The sequence below is a fragment of the Lithobates pipiens genome, unplaced genomic scaffold (assembly GCF_037356315.1).
Source record: "Lithobates pipiens isolate NorthernLeopardFrog02 unplaced genomic scaffold, aLitPip1_a1.2 Scaffold_27, whole genome shotgun sequence".
NCBI classification, from domain to species: domain Eukaryota; kingdom Metazoa; phylum Chordata; class Amphibia; order Anura; family Ranidae; genus Lithobates; species Lithobates pipiens.
The window spans coordinates 195,542,232-195,557,063 of NW_027507788.1; the positions used below are offsets into that span (position 1 = coordinate 195,542,232).

General features: G+C 42.5%; 1 long non-coding RNA gene across 3 annotated transcripts in view; it reads left to right on the top strand.

The window, feature by feature from the left end:
- LOC143934457 (uncharacterized) overlaps positions 1-14,832 on the top strand; it is a 357,257-nt gene that overhangs the window by 207,277 nt on the left and 135,148 nt on the right. For 2 of the 3 annotated variants that reach the window (XR_013263269.1, XR_013263271.1), the window contains one exon: positions 2,181-2,246. This is a non-coding gene — a long non-coding RNA (uncharacterized LOC143934457). Of the gene's footprint in view, positions 1-2,180; positions 2,480-14,832 lie in introns of those variants that run through there. The other variant, XR_013263270.1, reaches the window with a different exon arrangement.

The window sequence follows — 14,832 nt, forward strand, 5'->3', positions numbered from 1 at the left end:
AGGAGACGCCTACTGTCTGTAGATATGACAGGAATAGAAAATAAATCTATCCAAAGTGAGGAAAATTCACCTTTAGACAGCTGTCACTGAAATAAATGTCCCCACTGCAAAAAATCTACTCCTGTTCTAGTAACAATTCAAAATTTTAGACAGCTAGAGAGGGTGAACCTCCTTGGTGGGGATTTAGACAGTGATAAAAACCGGGCAAGAGTTCTAACCCCTCACCACTCTAAAATTAGAAGAAAAAAAAGTCTTGGATTCACCTTAATTTGGGTATCTTCATCCAAAAACAAAGTGTTGTCAGGTATGAATAACATAACTTTATATATTTTTATTACTTATTATATATATCGCTAAATTACATTTTTTGGGGGGAGAGTCTATCTGTATATGTAAAGCCTCATACACACGATAGGACTTTGTACAAAATTTCCTGTGGATTTTTGTACAAAGGGCGTCGGCCGAGAACTTGTATTGCATACACACGGCGGGACTTTTTCAGCCAACTTTCACCAAATCATGTGGTTTTTCTGCTCTTTACCGCCACCTTTGGTCAACTTCCGTATTGTTGTCTGATCTTTTGCATTGGTTCTGAGCATGCCTGTTTGTACTTTGTACAAAAGTCCTATGGTTTTCTGTACACACTATCAGACTTTGCTCCATCGGACTTTTGTTGCCAGAAAGTTTGTCCGTTCGCACAGCCAACAAAAGTCTGAAAAAGTTTGTCCGATAGAGCGTACACACGGTCGGATGTTGCTCCAAAACAGCTCATTTGCATGTTTGCAGGGGCGGACTGACAACTCATGGGGCCCCCGGGCAATAGGAGGTTATGGGGCCCCCAGGTAATAGGAGATTATGGGGCCCCAGGGCAATAGAAGATTATGGGGCCACACAGTATACACACACATACAGTATACACACACAGTATACACACAGAATACACATAAACACACTGAAAAGGTACTGGAGAGGCAGCTCTAATCTTGGGATTACTGTCCCTGGTTTTATTGAGGCTGGCAACCCTGATGGGGCCCCCTAGTGGCATGGGGCCCTCGGGCAGTGCCCGAGTGCCCCAATGGTCAGTCCGCCCCTGCATGTTTGATCGTGTGTATGGGCCTTTAGTGTGAACTAAGTGTGGGCCAATTTAATTATTCTTTGTGACTCCTTGATGTGAAACAGTTGAATGCTTCCTTGGAACAAGCAATTGTTCTTGTTTCACACATTTACAGAATACTCTTCAGCTCATCATGGGTTAACACATTTACCGAATGGTCTCAACAGTGCTTTGTGGAGCACCTTGTGGGGGATCTTTGCGTGCTTGCATGGCTTGTCTTATGTTTCATCCAGGTCTCTTATGATGCAATCATCAGGATTCCCTACAGATAATGCATAATTACATGACTACTTACATTTTAGAAATTTCAGTTTAAGAGTCTTTTAGTCCTTTAATTGAGTTTTACAAGGCTGTTAGCACTTTATCCTACCCATGATCGTGTCATGTATTGTGAATAAATAATTTCTTTTGTCGTCTCATATTACTATAAAATTTTTACATACCTGTATGCAACATAATCCTGTTCTACAGGAACAGGAGTTATGTTGTCACCAGTGAAAGTTATGTCACCAAGTGATAGGGTTGGGTGCTTGACATTATATTTAGAGAACTTATTCATTAAGGCAGTCACCTGACCTAAATAATTCTTCCTCTTTTAAGGAACATTTCTCCATATCCTAGGAATAGAAAAAGAATGGTGCAGGTCTATTACTTCAGTAAGCTTTCCCTTGAATTAGTTAACATATTTTATACAAATTTAAATTAGGAAGTATTTTTTATTTTGTAACTATTAAACTGTCGAGTGTTTTATATGTCCATAGGTGAGAAAAGTAGGAAGTTGATATGAGGACACATGGACAAAGTACTAGATATGCAATAGAATGACGCTAGTATATCTGTTATAAATCCATGCAAACAGATATAACTGACTGAAATAAAATGGCAGGACAAGGCCACAGTTATCGTTAAAGAGCCAAAAGTTTAGGTGCAAGATAGATCATTTATGAGCTACTTATAAAATTTACAGATATATACTCTATGTCAAAGTAAACATACAGTACCTATATAGTATATTACACATTTTTTATGACTTTGCTTTGAAGACTTTTTTTGCTTTTCTTTTCAGGGAGAGCAGAAACTTCAAAAGAAGACTCTTCCCTCACTACATAATTTAAATCCAACCCAAATCCACGTAAGTCATTTTACTCCACGTCTAAAATTGTACACGGTTATAGGCTTACTTTGATCTCAAAATTCCAATAACGAGGTAGGTAGATGCTACTCATCCACGCTCTTCCAAAGAGTAACAAAAGGATAATTGCTCAACAAATTTCACCAAATAACCTAAAAAGTCATCATGTTTTGCCTTCGTCAGGGGTGATACTGTAAAATTACAATATAGGTGTGAAAAAAAAAAAAAAAAAAAAAAAAAAAACAGGGTTATTCAGAGGTAAAACTTGACAGAGATTCTAATCTTTCTCCTAAACAAAAAAAATCTCTTGGGTGGAATGGGTTTTATTTTTTAATAGTTAAAATTAATGTACTTGTTAGGGGATTATTGGACCAGCAAATAGCATTATGGTGAAAAATACAATTCCCCATACACTTTAATTTATGCATGTTCAATTTTGATGAAACCTGAGAACTATTTACTTTAAAATTCTCTTAAAGTGGAAGTAAACTCCCCTATTGTTTTCAGCCAAGGAAGCTGCCATCTTTGCCTCTGTTTAATCTTCAACTGCTATGGTGCTGCACATGTGATTCGTTATGACACCAGCCATTGGATGGTTTGATAGTTTGGCTGAGAGCACAGCCAATGTGCAGTTAGCATTCCCGGCATGCCTTTTTTTTTTAACTGTTTAAATCGATGGGTTTACTTCCACTTTAAGTAAACTAGACATTGATAAGACATTGATAGTCATGTTTTGTTGTCCTGTAACCATGGTAGAAGTATTAAAAAATAACTAGCAGAATGTTTAGAAAATGCATAAATGTAGCTGGCCTCAGTACGTGGTATATAGTGAAGGTCAGAAATATGGAATTCTGGCAAAATTAGTAGTTCATAGGCCAGAAGTCTGGCAAAATAGCTTCTGTTTAGGCAATTCTGGCATCCCTAACGTTCATATTTTAAAAGCTGGAGGTGTGTTTTCTCTTGGAGGTGTTGGAGTCTTATAGAGAGGCTTAGCAAAGATGGTTGTAGCTCAGTGTTGCCAACCTACCAGATTGAAATTTACTGACACAACGCCCAGAATTTACTGGCACGGCCACGTTTTTTACTGGCATTTGCAAAAGTTACAAAATATGGTTTTAAGTGCAAATTTCAGTATTTAGGCTACAAACAAGTACAATATGCAATTAGCAATGTGATTTAAGGCAAAAAAAAACATATTTCTTATTTTATTTTCGATATAGTAAGTTTATAGCTCAGGAACAGGACTCAGGACACAGGACAAGAAATTAGAATAGGCAGGCACACACATGAATTGACTTTCACAGTGACACTGATAGCAGTGTGCAGCAGCACAGATGATGATGACATCTCACCGACACGACATATCTCCTCCTGAGTCACAGTGACAGTCTCTCTCCATGCCAGGTGGTCCCTTCAGTACATTCCAGTTCAAACAGCGCTGACAGTTCATGCACCAGGCAACACCTCCGCCATACTCGCTCCCCATCGGCGCAACCCAAACACACTGTAGCAGGCAATTGGCCGGTCTCAGCATGTGCAGTTCTGAACCGAGAATTACAGCCATATTTATTTACTGACAACCTTTTCCTCTCATGCCGCGTACACACAATCGAATTTTCCAGCAGACTTAGTCTGGCAAACAATCCGCCGGACTTTCTAACGAACGGACTTGGCCACACACGGACACTCCGAAAATCCGGCGATTTCTAACGCGATGACGTACAGCATGTACGACGGGACTAGAAAAAGGAAGTTCAATAGCGAGTAGCCAATAGCTTCCTTCTCATACTTGCTTCTGAGCATGTGTCATTCTTAGTCCGCCGGACTAGCACACTGAGGCCGCGTACACACGGGCGGACTGTTCGTCCAACTTTGTCCGCTGAACAGTGTTTCAGCGGACAGTCCGCTCGTGTGTGGGCGTTCAGCGGACAGTTTCAGCGGACAGTTTGACGAACAAGGTTTTTCGGAAATTCCGTAAAACTGTCCGCTGAAACCTTGTTTGAGCGAACAGTCCGCCCGTGTGTAGGCTTGTTCGTCAAACTAAGTTCCGCGCATGCTCAGAAAGGATTTACACGCCGAAAGTTATAATGCAGTGTATAGGACGTCATATTTTTCGTCCCGTCGTACGTGCCGTTCACGTCATCGCGCACGGTTTCAGCAAACTGTTCGTTCGTCGTGTGTGGCCATGTCCGTCCATGCTAATTTTGAGCGGACTGTTTGCCGAAACTGTTTGACGGACAAAGTTGGGCGAACAGTCCCCGCGTGTGTACGCGGCCTCACTAGCACATTGTCCGCTGAAAGCCAAGTCCGGCGGACAAATTTTGAGTCAAAACTACTTTCTAAGTCCGCCACACTTTACGATGAAAAAGTCCGCTGGAGCCCACGCACGATCGAATTGTCCGGCATAATGCGGTCTGCCGGACAATTCGATCGTGTGTATGCGGCATCACTGACATTTACTGGCTGGAGAAAAGTGCCAATTTTTTACTGGCTGCCAGTAAAAATATTGGCGGTTGACAACACTGATGTAGCTGTGTATTTAACCACTTCCCACCCAGCCAATGTACATATACGGCCGGGTGGGAGCTCTCTACTTCTGAAAGGACGTTCAGGAATGTCCTTCAGAAGGAGGGGGATCTCGCGCGTGTCACCCGGACACGGCGCAATCTCGGATCGGCAGGAGGGCTCTGTGATTGGCCCTCCTGATCACATTACGGCCGTGTCCAATCACGGCCGTCATGTGATGTAAACAAACAGCCGGTTGGCAATGGGCTCCTCCTCTCGTCACACAGAAGTCATCGCTGAGGAGAGGAGAGCAGATCGCTGCAGCCGGCTGGTGATCAGTGAGTAAGAGCTGTTTTTACAGCTTTTTACTAACTGATCACCAGTCTAGTGTAATACACACATCACCACACAGTGTAAACACATATGTCACCACAATACACATGTCACCACACATGTCCCCAAATAATAAAAAGACATGTCCCCAAATAAAAAAACACATGTCCCCCAAATATGTCCCACTAAAATCACATGTTCCAATGATTATCTGCACACATCTGTACATGATCATTTGCGTACATATGTTATGTCCGTGATCACACAAACCAATTATTATACACTTAACGGAATTTTTTTTTACCAAAAACATGTAGCAGAATACATTTTGGCTTAAATTTATGACAAAATTAGATTTTATTGGATTTCTTTTAAAATAGAAAAAAGAAAATATTGTTTTTTTTCCAAATTTCCGCTTTTTTTGCGCTTATATCGCAAAAAATAAAAAACGGAGTCGTGAATAAATACCACCAAAATAAAGCTCTATTTGTGCGAACAAAATGATAAAAGTTTCATTTGGGTACAGTGTAACATGACCGCGCAATTGTCACTGAAAGTGCGAGAGTGATGAAAGCTGAAAATTGGGCTGGGAAGGAAGGGGGCGAAAGTGCCCTGTATTGAAGTGGTTAAACATTATTTAGCATTTTCTGGTCCTGGAAAATATATAAAAGGATGGCAAAAGAGTGAACTATTTCATGTTTCTATGCAGAAAGGCTGTCTGCTTTTTCCCTTAAAAAGAAACTTGTACTTAGAGAATATGGAGGCTATAATTGCCGACCTCTCCTTCTGAAAGTAGCAGTTTCCTTTACTTTAATGTAGTACATTACTACATTTTAATCAAACTTCCTGAGCCACTGACCTAGGTCAACTATGCAGATCAGAAATTCAGGTTACACTGTGATGTTATAATCTACATGACTGTTCTGGGTCACTAACCCTTTAAAGGGCCCTTCCAATTTTAGCAAAAATATGAAAAAACTCTTTAACTTGTCCGTTGGGAACTGGCATCTCCCATGTTAAAATTGCCATGACTGCTTCCAGCTCTGATAGTTCTAGATTGTATAGGGCCACTGTGTCTTTTCCTTGGTAGAGAGATCCTTTTCCTCTGGGTTAGAAATCCTAATTCATAGCAAAGTTATTGTTGAAGAAGAAAAACCCGTTCCCATAGTTCTTCTGATTTTTGGCTGGAAAATAGTAATCTAATCTTATCTAACACTACCAGAGTCTTAAAGAACATTGGATTGTTTTCATTGTTTTAAAATGCAGCTGAAAAATCTGCGTTCTATTGTGCAAAAAATTATGAAAATTCAAGTAGGTTGGCATGCAGTATAATCACAGTGCTGTAGCTTTGTTCAACTTCAACGGTCTAAGCTGTGTTCATCCTCTTAATTATTTGCTACATAAAAAACTTGCAGCACCTTTGTGCACAATAGTGTCATGAGTATAAACTGGGGGAAAGGTAAGTCAATGTTTTATTAGTACATATAGGGTCCATGCACACAGGGTTTTTAAAAAAAAGGCATTTCTAGGCCGGATTTTTTAAATGAAAAACAATCGGATTAGCCCACACACGATCGGAATGTCCGATGGACTGATTCCGTCGGACCTAGTCTGCCGAAAAGTCCGGTCGTGTCTACGCGGCATCACTTTTACTCCACTGTGGTACATGAAGGCTACACACTGAAAATGTAATGTTTTCTGTTATGCACTTGGTTGTTAGTGGTCTGTATTGATTAGATTCTATGCATATGGCCTCAGTATACAAAATGGCAGCTTTTTCCAAGCGATCAAGACTACATTTCACAATCACATAGTTTTGATAACGTCAGAAAGCTTCCCTTCAGTTTTAATACTCACTGGACACTTAGCTGGAATGGAAATAAAACGCCATACTATATAATTCAACTTTAATTGGCTTGTTTCTTTTGGTCCTTTAGAGACCAATTACTGCCTTGGAAACCATGCAAGGTGGCTGGGTTGCTGCGATGGGGAATCTGAGCTTTTTGAGATGAGTGATTCACATTTGCTTTAAAAAGAATTAACCCATTGTAGGCAGAGCAAACCTGCAACCACTCTTTTTTTTTAGTACAGGTAGTAATAGGAATTATATTTTTTATTTAGTATATAGCCAACAGTAGAACCAACTTTCACTGGTCCAATTACTTAAAAAAGGACTAAACTCTTATTGGTTGGAAAAAAAAAAAAAAAAAGAATGTCATGCTCTGTTTTGTTTGGTGACTTGGTCATAGGATGATATTCAGTCATAAATTGTCATTACCTATGAAAAAAATATACATTCCCACTTTATTTGGGTGTGGTCATTTTAGTAAGACTTTTCAGTTTTGGAGTTGGGTTAGAGGTCATCTGAATTAAGACAGATGTCAACCTCTTGACCTCGCACACCGTCCAGCTCTTTAGAGCAGGAGGGCTTGTGGCAGTGCAGCAACCACTTTTAAACTTCAGGTTACCTCTGACCTCTAAATTCCTAAATGGCACAAGATTAGCAGTCTGAAACTCCCAAAACTCATCACACTGGTAGTATACTTGTGTAAGAAAAAAACAAAACAATTAACCCTCTCAAAACTATTTGCCCAGGTTTACATCGGGCCGTTTTGACATACGTGTCAAATCGCATGTCAAAACACCGCCTATTGCTGGCAATGGCACTGTCCGAATCCGTGCGACGCCAACTTTGCGGCGCCGCAACGATTCCCAAAATAGTTCCTGCACTACTTTTGGCGGCTTCGGGGGCAATTTGAATAGACATTTGTGCATGAGCCCGCGCAGATGTCTGTCAAATCGCCCCCGAAATCGGACTGAAATGCCGGTTTAAAAATTTTGCAAGTTCAGCTGAATTTGCATAATTTCAAATCTGTCCTCAGTGTGAACGAGGGCTTTTAGTTTAGCTAGTGGTTTGAACTATGTCATTGTTTTAAATAGATGCGGATGAGTTGAATGATTCATAGACTTCTATTTTATTGTGGTTGTTGGAGTGAGATCTCTGCACCTTCTTCTACCCTATAGCCTAGGAGAAGACAACTCTGAGCAACATGGAAGACAACAAAGACCACCAGGGTGGAGCCTTTTTTTAAGGCGATAACCTTGCAAGAACACAATAAACCAATCGGAAATAGGTAGAGTTCAGAGGTCAGTAGTATATAACGCAGAGTGCAGGGTTCAGGAGTAATGTAGAGTTCAGATATCATTTGCATGTTACGCAGAGTGCAGAGATCAGTGGTAAGTCATGTAGAGTGTGGGGGGCTACAGTAAGAAATTCAGAGTTCTGAAATCAGTTGTAGGTAATGAAAAGTGATGGAGTCTGGAGCAAGTAGTACAGAGTTTAGTAGTATGTAATGTAGAATGCAGGGTACAATAGTAAGTAATGGAGAGCTCATTATATACAATTATCTGCAGGACCTGTATTTACAGCTGGCAATTTTGTGCAGCCTGGTTCCCCCTGACACCAACCCAACCCCCCCCCCCCCCCACATCCTTTCATAACTTTCAGACTGCAGGTATCTGCTCTGTAGCACAAGTTCCCAGGGCCCCGCAGCTCCTCAACCAGTTGCTGAACCCCGCAATGGGCATTCCTTTCTGAGCTGAACATTGTCATTTATGGTATTTTACATTATGTTCATCAGGAATATCACAATCCTGTAGCCCCAGAAGGGGTTAAACAGACTCTGGGCACACAGTTACAAGGACTTGAAAAAGTATTCATACCCTTTAAAATTTCCCACATTTTGGCATGTGACACCATGTGGGAAGCTGACACTTGATGATATGGTATTGCTACCTTGCCAATGAGCTATTTGACTAATTTGCTCACAAATGCAGTTATTATACTGGATATTTCAATGTTAAAAGCCGGGCCTACTCTGGGCTTATTGTAGCTGATATATACCAATGAGCTATGTTATTTTGATACCTTTATTACTGCTGGACCATAACATTATTTGGTGACATACCTGTGTGGTTCCTGCGTTGTTTGGACATCTGTCTGCCTTATTCTTTTATCAGCCAATGCTTATCATAATGATTATATTATGCCCAAGCTCCTAAAGAAGTGCCATGCGCGTAACCTGTAGAGTTGAACCACAATACGCCATAACCAGTTTTACATCAACCTGTCGGAATTATTTTAATCATGTAGGACGTTGTAAATAATAAATATATTGTCATTAAGTGCAATTGTTGATGTAATTGGCGCTGTGATTGGTATTCAGGCAATAATCTATATCGTGAATTTTTAGCAATGTCTGTTTCTGTTTTTTAACCTCTGTAAAATAAAGATGTTATTTTTTTTTAATTTGTGTACTGTGTGCCTATAAAGTCCAATTTCAATGTTCTGCACTAGTTTCCTTTTCAGATATTTATTTGTAAAAAATGTTAAAAACCATTTCTCATTTCCCTTCCACTTCACAATTATGTGGCACTTTGTGTTCAAATAAAGTACATTTACGTTTTTGGTTGTAACACGACAAAATGTGGAACGTTTTAAGGAGTATGAATACTTTTTCAAGGCACTGTAAACACATAGTTGAAATACGTTTACTTTTTTACCTGCCAAAGAATCTGCAATTTTGAATAGCCATGCTTTGATACACACATTGTTGCTAGTCAAGTTGATCAACAACTAGCTCTCAGCGGTAAAGCGGTGCTATTTGTTAGCACCACTTTACCGTCGTTTTTTGCGGCGCTCATTGTTTGCTTTCGGTGGTGGTTTTAACCCCTCGCTAGCGGCCAAAAAGGGGTTGAATCCGCCCGAAAAATGCCGCCAGAGCGTTTTGCCAGTGGTATTGCAGCGCTGTCCCATTGATTTCAATGGGGAGCAGCGGTGGAGGAGCGGTAAGTTCACCGCTCCAAAGAAGCTGCTGGCAGGACTTTTTGTGACGCCCTCGGGCTAATCCCATCTGAGGACACCTCCTCAGGTATGTCCTCCGTCTCCCATAGCTCTCGTAAACAAATTGCCCATTCTTTATATAAGAGCCAGCTAATTGATGTCTGGCACATTTTGCATCCCACAGAAAGAAATTTCACTTTCTGCTTAATGCCCCACAAGGTATACTCGTGCATTGACTACTTTATATTACCTCATGCTCAATTACATGCAGTACATGTCTCCACCATAGGCTCCATTTCATGGTCTGACCATTGCCTGGGGTTCCTGTCCTATGCTCTCACTGACTCCATGACATCCAGGTCCAAAAGCTAGAGGCTGAATGAAAGCCTCCTGCAGGACAACAAAGTGCTTGCTGATGTAACTAGAGAACTAGATTTTTACAGAATCAATGATACACCTGACTGTGTCTCCCAGTATTGTCTGGGAAGCGCAAAAAGTGGTCATTCACGGTGTGCTTATCAAGCATGGAGCAAGGCTCAAGAGAAAACGTACCAAACTTTTATCAACGATGTTGGAGGATTTGAAGGCCCTAGAAGCCCATCATAAACATGCATCATCTCCCTCCCTAGAGAAAGAAGGCCAAAGCGGTGCTGCAGATCTGCCAGAAAGTATTGTATGGGTCTGGTAATAAATTCAGCAGGATGTTAGCTAGATCCCCGAGAGAACAGAAACTGGCGACCTATGTGCCTTCTCTGGTACCGCCACACGGACCCAAGGTTACAATGCCTCATGATGTAGCAAGGGAGTTTCAGGAATTTTATAACTCACTATACAATCTGACAACTAGGCCCCCACCTCATGAACACATAGATTCCTACCTGTCCTCCTCCCATATGCCCCAACTATCGACTGTAGATAAGGAAATCTTAGAAGACCCCATCACCACAGATGAACTCGAGGGAGCCATAGGAGCCACCAAACCGGGGAAGGCGCCCGGCCCGGATGGCCTTACTATCCAATATTATAAGGTCTTACTACCCTAATTTGCCCCGTTCATGGTCAAACTGTTTAACGCACTAGGCGGCAGACACCCTACAGGCCCATATATCAGTGAAGGCAAAAACCCAACTTCTTGTGGAAGCTATTGGCCAATTTCTTTGCTCAATCTAGACCTCAAACTCTTCATGAAAATTTTGGGAAATAGGATTCAACACCTTCTTCCGAGCCTAGTCCATTTAGATCAAGTAGGCTTCGTTCCCACCCGAGAAGCTAGAAACAACACCACCAAGGTCCTAAATTTATTACATGCAGCCAATAAATCCCCTACCCATCGTATGTTCCTTAGTACCGCCTTTGACAGGGTGAACTGGAAATTCATACTTTCAGTTTTAAAGTATGCTGGATTCGGCACCAATATGCTTCAATGGATTTACTCAATTTGCTCTCGCCCCTCAGCTCGAGTTCGAGCCAATGGAGTTCTGTCGGAACTCTTTAAGATTAGCAATGGGACGCGAGAAGGATGCCCATTGTTGCCCCTCCTCTTCACCCTGTCACTGGAACCTTTTTTATGTACCGTGCGTTTAAACCCGGATGTAACTGGCATAATGGTCGGAGATACCCAACACAAAATCTCGGCCTATGCCGATGACATGTTATTCTCCCTCACAAACCCCCCAACTTGAAAGACTTTGAGAGATATGGAGCCCTTTCCAATCTCCAAATTAATTTCTCCAAGTCCGAAGCAATGGCAATCAACCTTCCGCAGCCGACTCTCTCACAACTTCAGAGAAACTTTAAATTAAAATGGAACAGCATGGCACTGACATATTTGGGCACACTCATCCCTTCCAACATATCTAAAATATTCAAACTAAACTTTCCTTCACTACTGAAAAAATTCAGAGCTCTTCTGGACAAATGGAACACCGGACTCCACTCGTGGTTTGGCTGCTGCAATATTCTCATTTTAGCTAGATGGTACAGAACGCCGGTGAGGTTACACAAAATTTTTCCTGCAACTTCTGATTACTGCTGGAGATGCCAGAAAGAGCGGTGCACTATTCTCCATATTTTTTGGACCTGCTCCAAACTAAAGCATTTTTGGAAAGAGGTCAAAAATTAACAGAACGCCCGATACCGGACGACCCAACCTTTTTCCTCCTCCATGCCTCTAATGCCCCAGGGAAAGTCTACAAAAAATAAATCATGCGCCATCTCCTTGACGCCATCAACAGGAATGCTACTCCAAGACTTGGTCGCTTTGGAACATGGTCGTCTTCTCTGATGAAGAACCCTCCCTGACAGTGACCCTGCCGACTAAACCTATCTTACTTGGACCTCGACCCCACTTGATACTCTAGGTAAACAAACCGGCTTCCTGTCTGCCGTCTATACGGTCTGCAACCTCACATTTAGTATCTCTCCAATCCTTCCCCTGGCTCTCACCCCCCTTGTTTCTCTCCCTTATCCACCTCTAAGGCTGCTTTCACACTTGGGCATTGGGGGCGTCGGTGGTAGTTTTAGCGTCGCTATTCGTCCACTAGTGGGGCGCTTTTAACCCCCGCTAGCAGCCCAAAAAGGGTTTGGCAGCGCTGCCCAGTGATTTCAATGGGCAGGGGCGCTTTAGCATTGCAAAGATGCTGCTTGCAGGACTTTTTTTTACCGTCCTTCAAGCGCACTGCTCCAGTGTGAAAGCACTCGGGCTTTCACACTGGAGTGAGAGGAGAGGCTCTTTACAGGTGCTATTTTTTAGCGCTATAGCGCCTGTAAAGTGCCTCAGTGTCAAAACAGTCTTACTTTTCCTTCTTCTCTTACGATCTTTCTACTTCTTCTCTTATATTATGCTGTTTTTTCTTTATGGACCAGTGTTTTTTAGAGCTCCATGTTACTCTTTCTCTATATAAAATCTGAAAACTGATTTCGGAACATATTGGAGTTTTGGCTATGACTTACCTTAAAAGGCCTGACTCTGAGGTACTTATCTTTCTCACCTCTGGCCTGGCATATACCTGACACCTCAGGTAGCCAATGGCCCTAATATCATCCTTAGGGTCCTTTCACAAGGGGCGGATCAGTTCTGATCCGCCCCGTGGATATCCGTTTGCTCAGCGGGGATCACTCCGTCGATCCCTGCTGAGCAGGGAGATGACCGGTCCGTCTCTGCACACTGCGCAGGGACGGATCTGTCACAGCGCCGCTCTCCCCTATGGGAGATCGGATGACGACGGACCGCAGTGCCCGTCGTCACCCGATCCGATCCGCAGACGGATGGAAAAATAGCTTTTTCCTCCGTTACACTTTTTCGGATCGGAGCGGGTCGGATGTCAGCGGACATGTCACCGCTGACATCCGACGCTCCATAGACCTCTATGGAGCACCCGTTCAGGTCCGCCTGAAAAACTGACAGGCGGGCCTGAACGGGACGTCAGTGTGAAAGAGGCCTTAGTCTACAATGTTTCATTGTATGCAAAGCATATTTGTACTAATGTATAATGTACCAAAACTGTTCAGGTTGCATTGTATGCCGACCCCCACCCGCAATGAAATGCAGCCTTACCAGTGCCAATTAAATGCAGCCTATCATTGTGCATCTGTGCCACCTCCTCAGTACCTACCAGCGCAGCCCATCAATGTCCATCAGTGCAGCCTATCAGTGACCATCAGTGTCAATTCGTGCCACCTCATCAGTGCCCACCAGTGAAGTCCATCAGTGCAGCCTATCAGTGTCCATTAGGGCCACCTCATCAGTGCCCACCAGTGCAGCCCATCAGTGCCACCTCTACAGTGCTCACCAGTGCAGCCTATCAGTGTCCATCAGTGCAGCCTATCAGTGTCAGTCAGTATCTATCAATGCCACCTCATCAGTGTCGATCAGTGCAGCCTATCAGTGTCCATCAGTGCCACCTCATCAGTGCAGCTCATCAGTGTCCATCAGTGCCCACCAGTGCAGCCCATCAGTGTCCATCAGTGCAGCCTATCAGTGTCCATCAGTGCCTACCAGTGCAGCCCATCAGTGTCCTTTAGTGCCACCTCATCAGTGCCCAGCAGTGCAGCCCATCAGTTTTTGTAGTTTTGATCTATAAGTGTAATGTATTACATTCAGCCTGCATTCACACTATTTGCACCGCATTGCTGCGCCGATCACATGCGATGTCTGTGCAATGTGAATTTAGCCATACAAGTTACATGGCTGAACTCTCATTGGATTTGCACGAAAAAGGTGCAGGGACCTTTTTTTTCCCTGCACTGGAATCGGATCGCATGGGTGTTCACACGCAATTTTCTAAATTTTCAGTCTTTTTTTTTTACTTTTTAGTAAAAAATAAAAAAACCCAGGGGTGATTAAATACCGCCAAAAGAAAGCTCTATCTGTTGCAAAAAAATAAAATAAAAACAGCGTTGTATGACCGCGCAATTGTCATTAAAAGTGTGACAGTCCTGAAAGCTGAAAATTGGGCAGGAAGGGGGGAAAGTGCCCATTACTGAAGCGGATAAAGAAGACAATTGTTTAGGATACACAGCGTTTTAGTAAACGAATTGCCATTCAGTTTATTCATCTACTTTAAGTATTTAATTTTGTTATGGTGGAAATATCCATATCTACCATTAGAGTAGTGACAGACAGAGCTATTCTTCCTTGAGTATAATTAAGGCGCTCTTGTACAGTTTATTTTTATTGTGCATACCTGGCTAACAGCCAAGGGGCATGAAACATCGTTCTGGAGAGAACCATTAAGAACTCAGAGCAGGAACTCTTAAAAAATTAGTTTCACTTCTCCACCCAAGAGCTTAAGGTTGACGTGTCCTGAACTGCACGCTATCGTTCAGTAGGGCAACCCGGCATGCTCGCATGTGAAGTGTGAAGACATGTTTAAAGGTCTGCAACTTGGAGGCCTCCTCCATGTG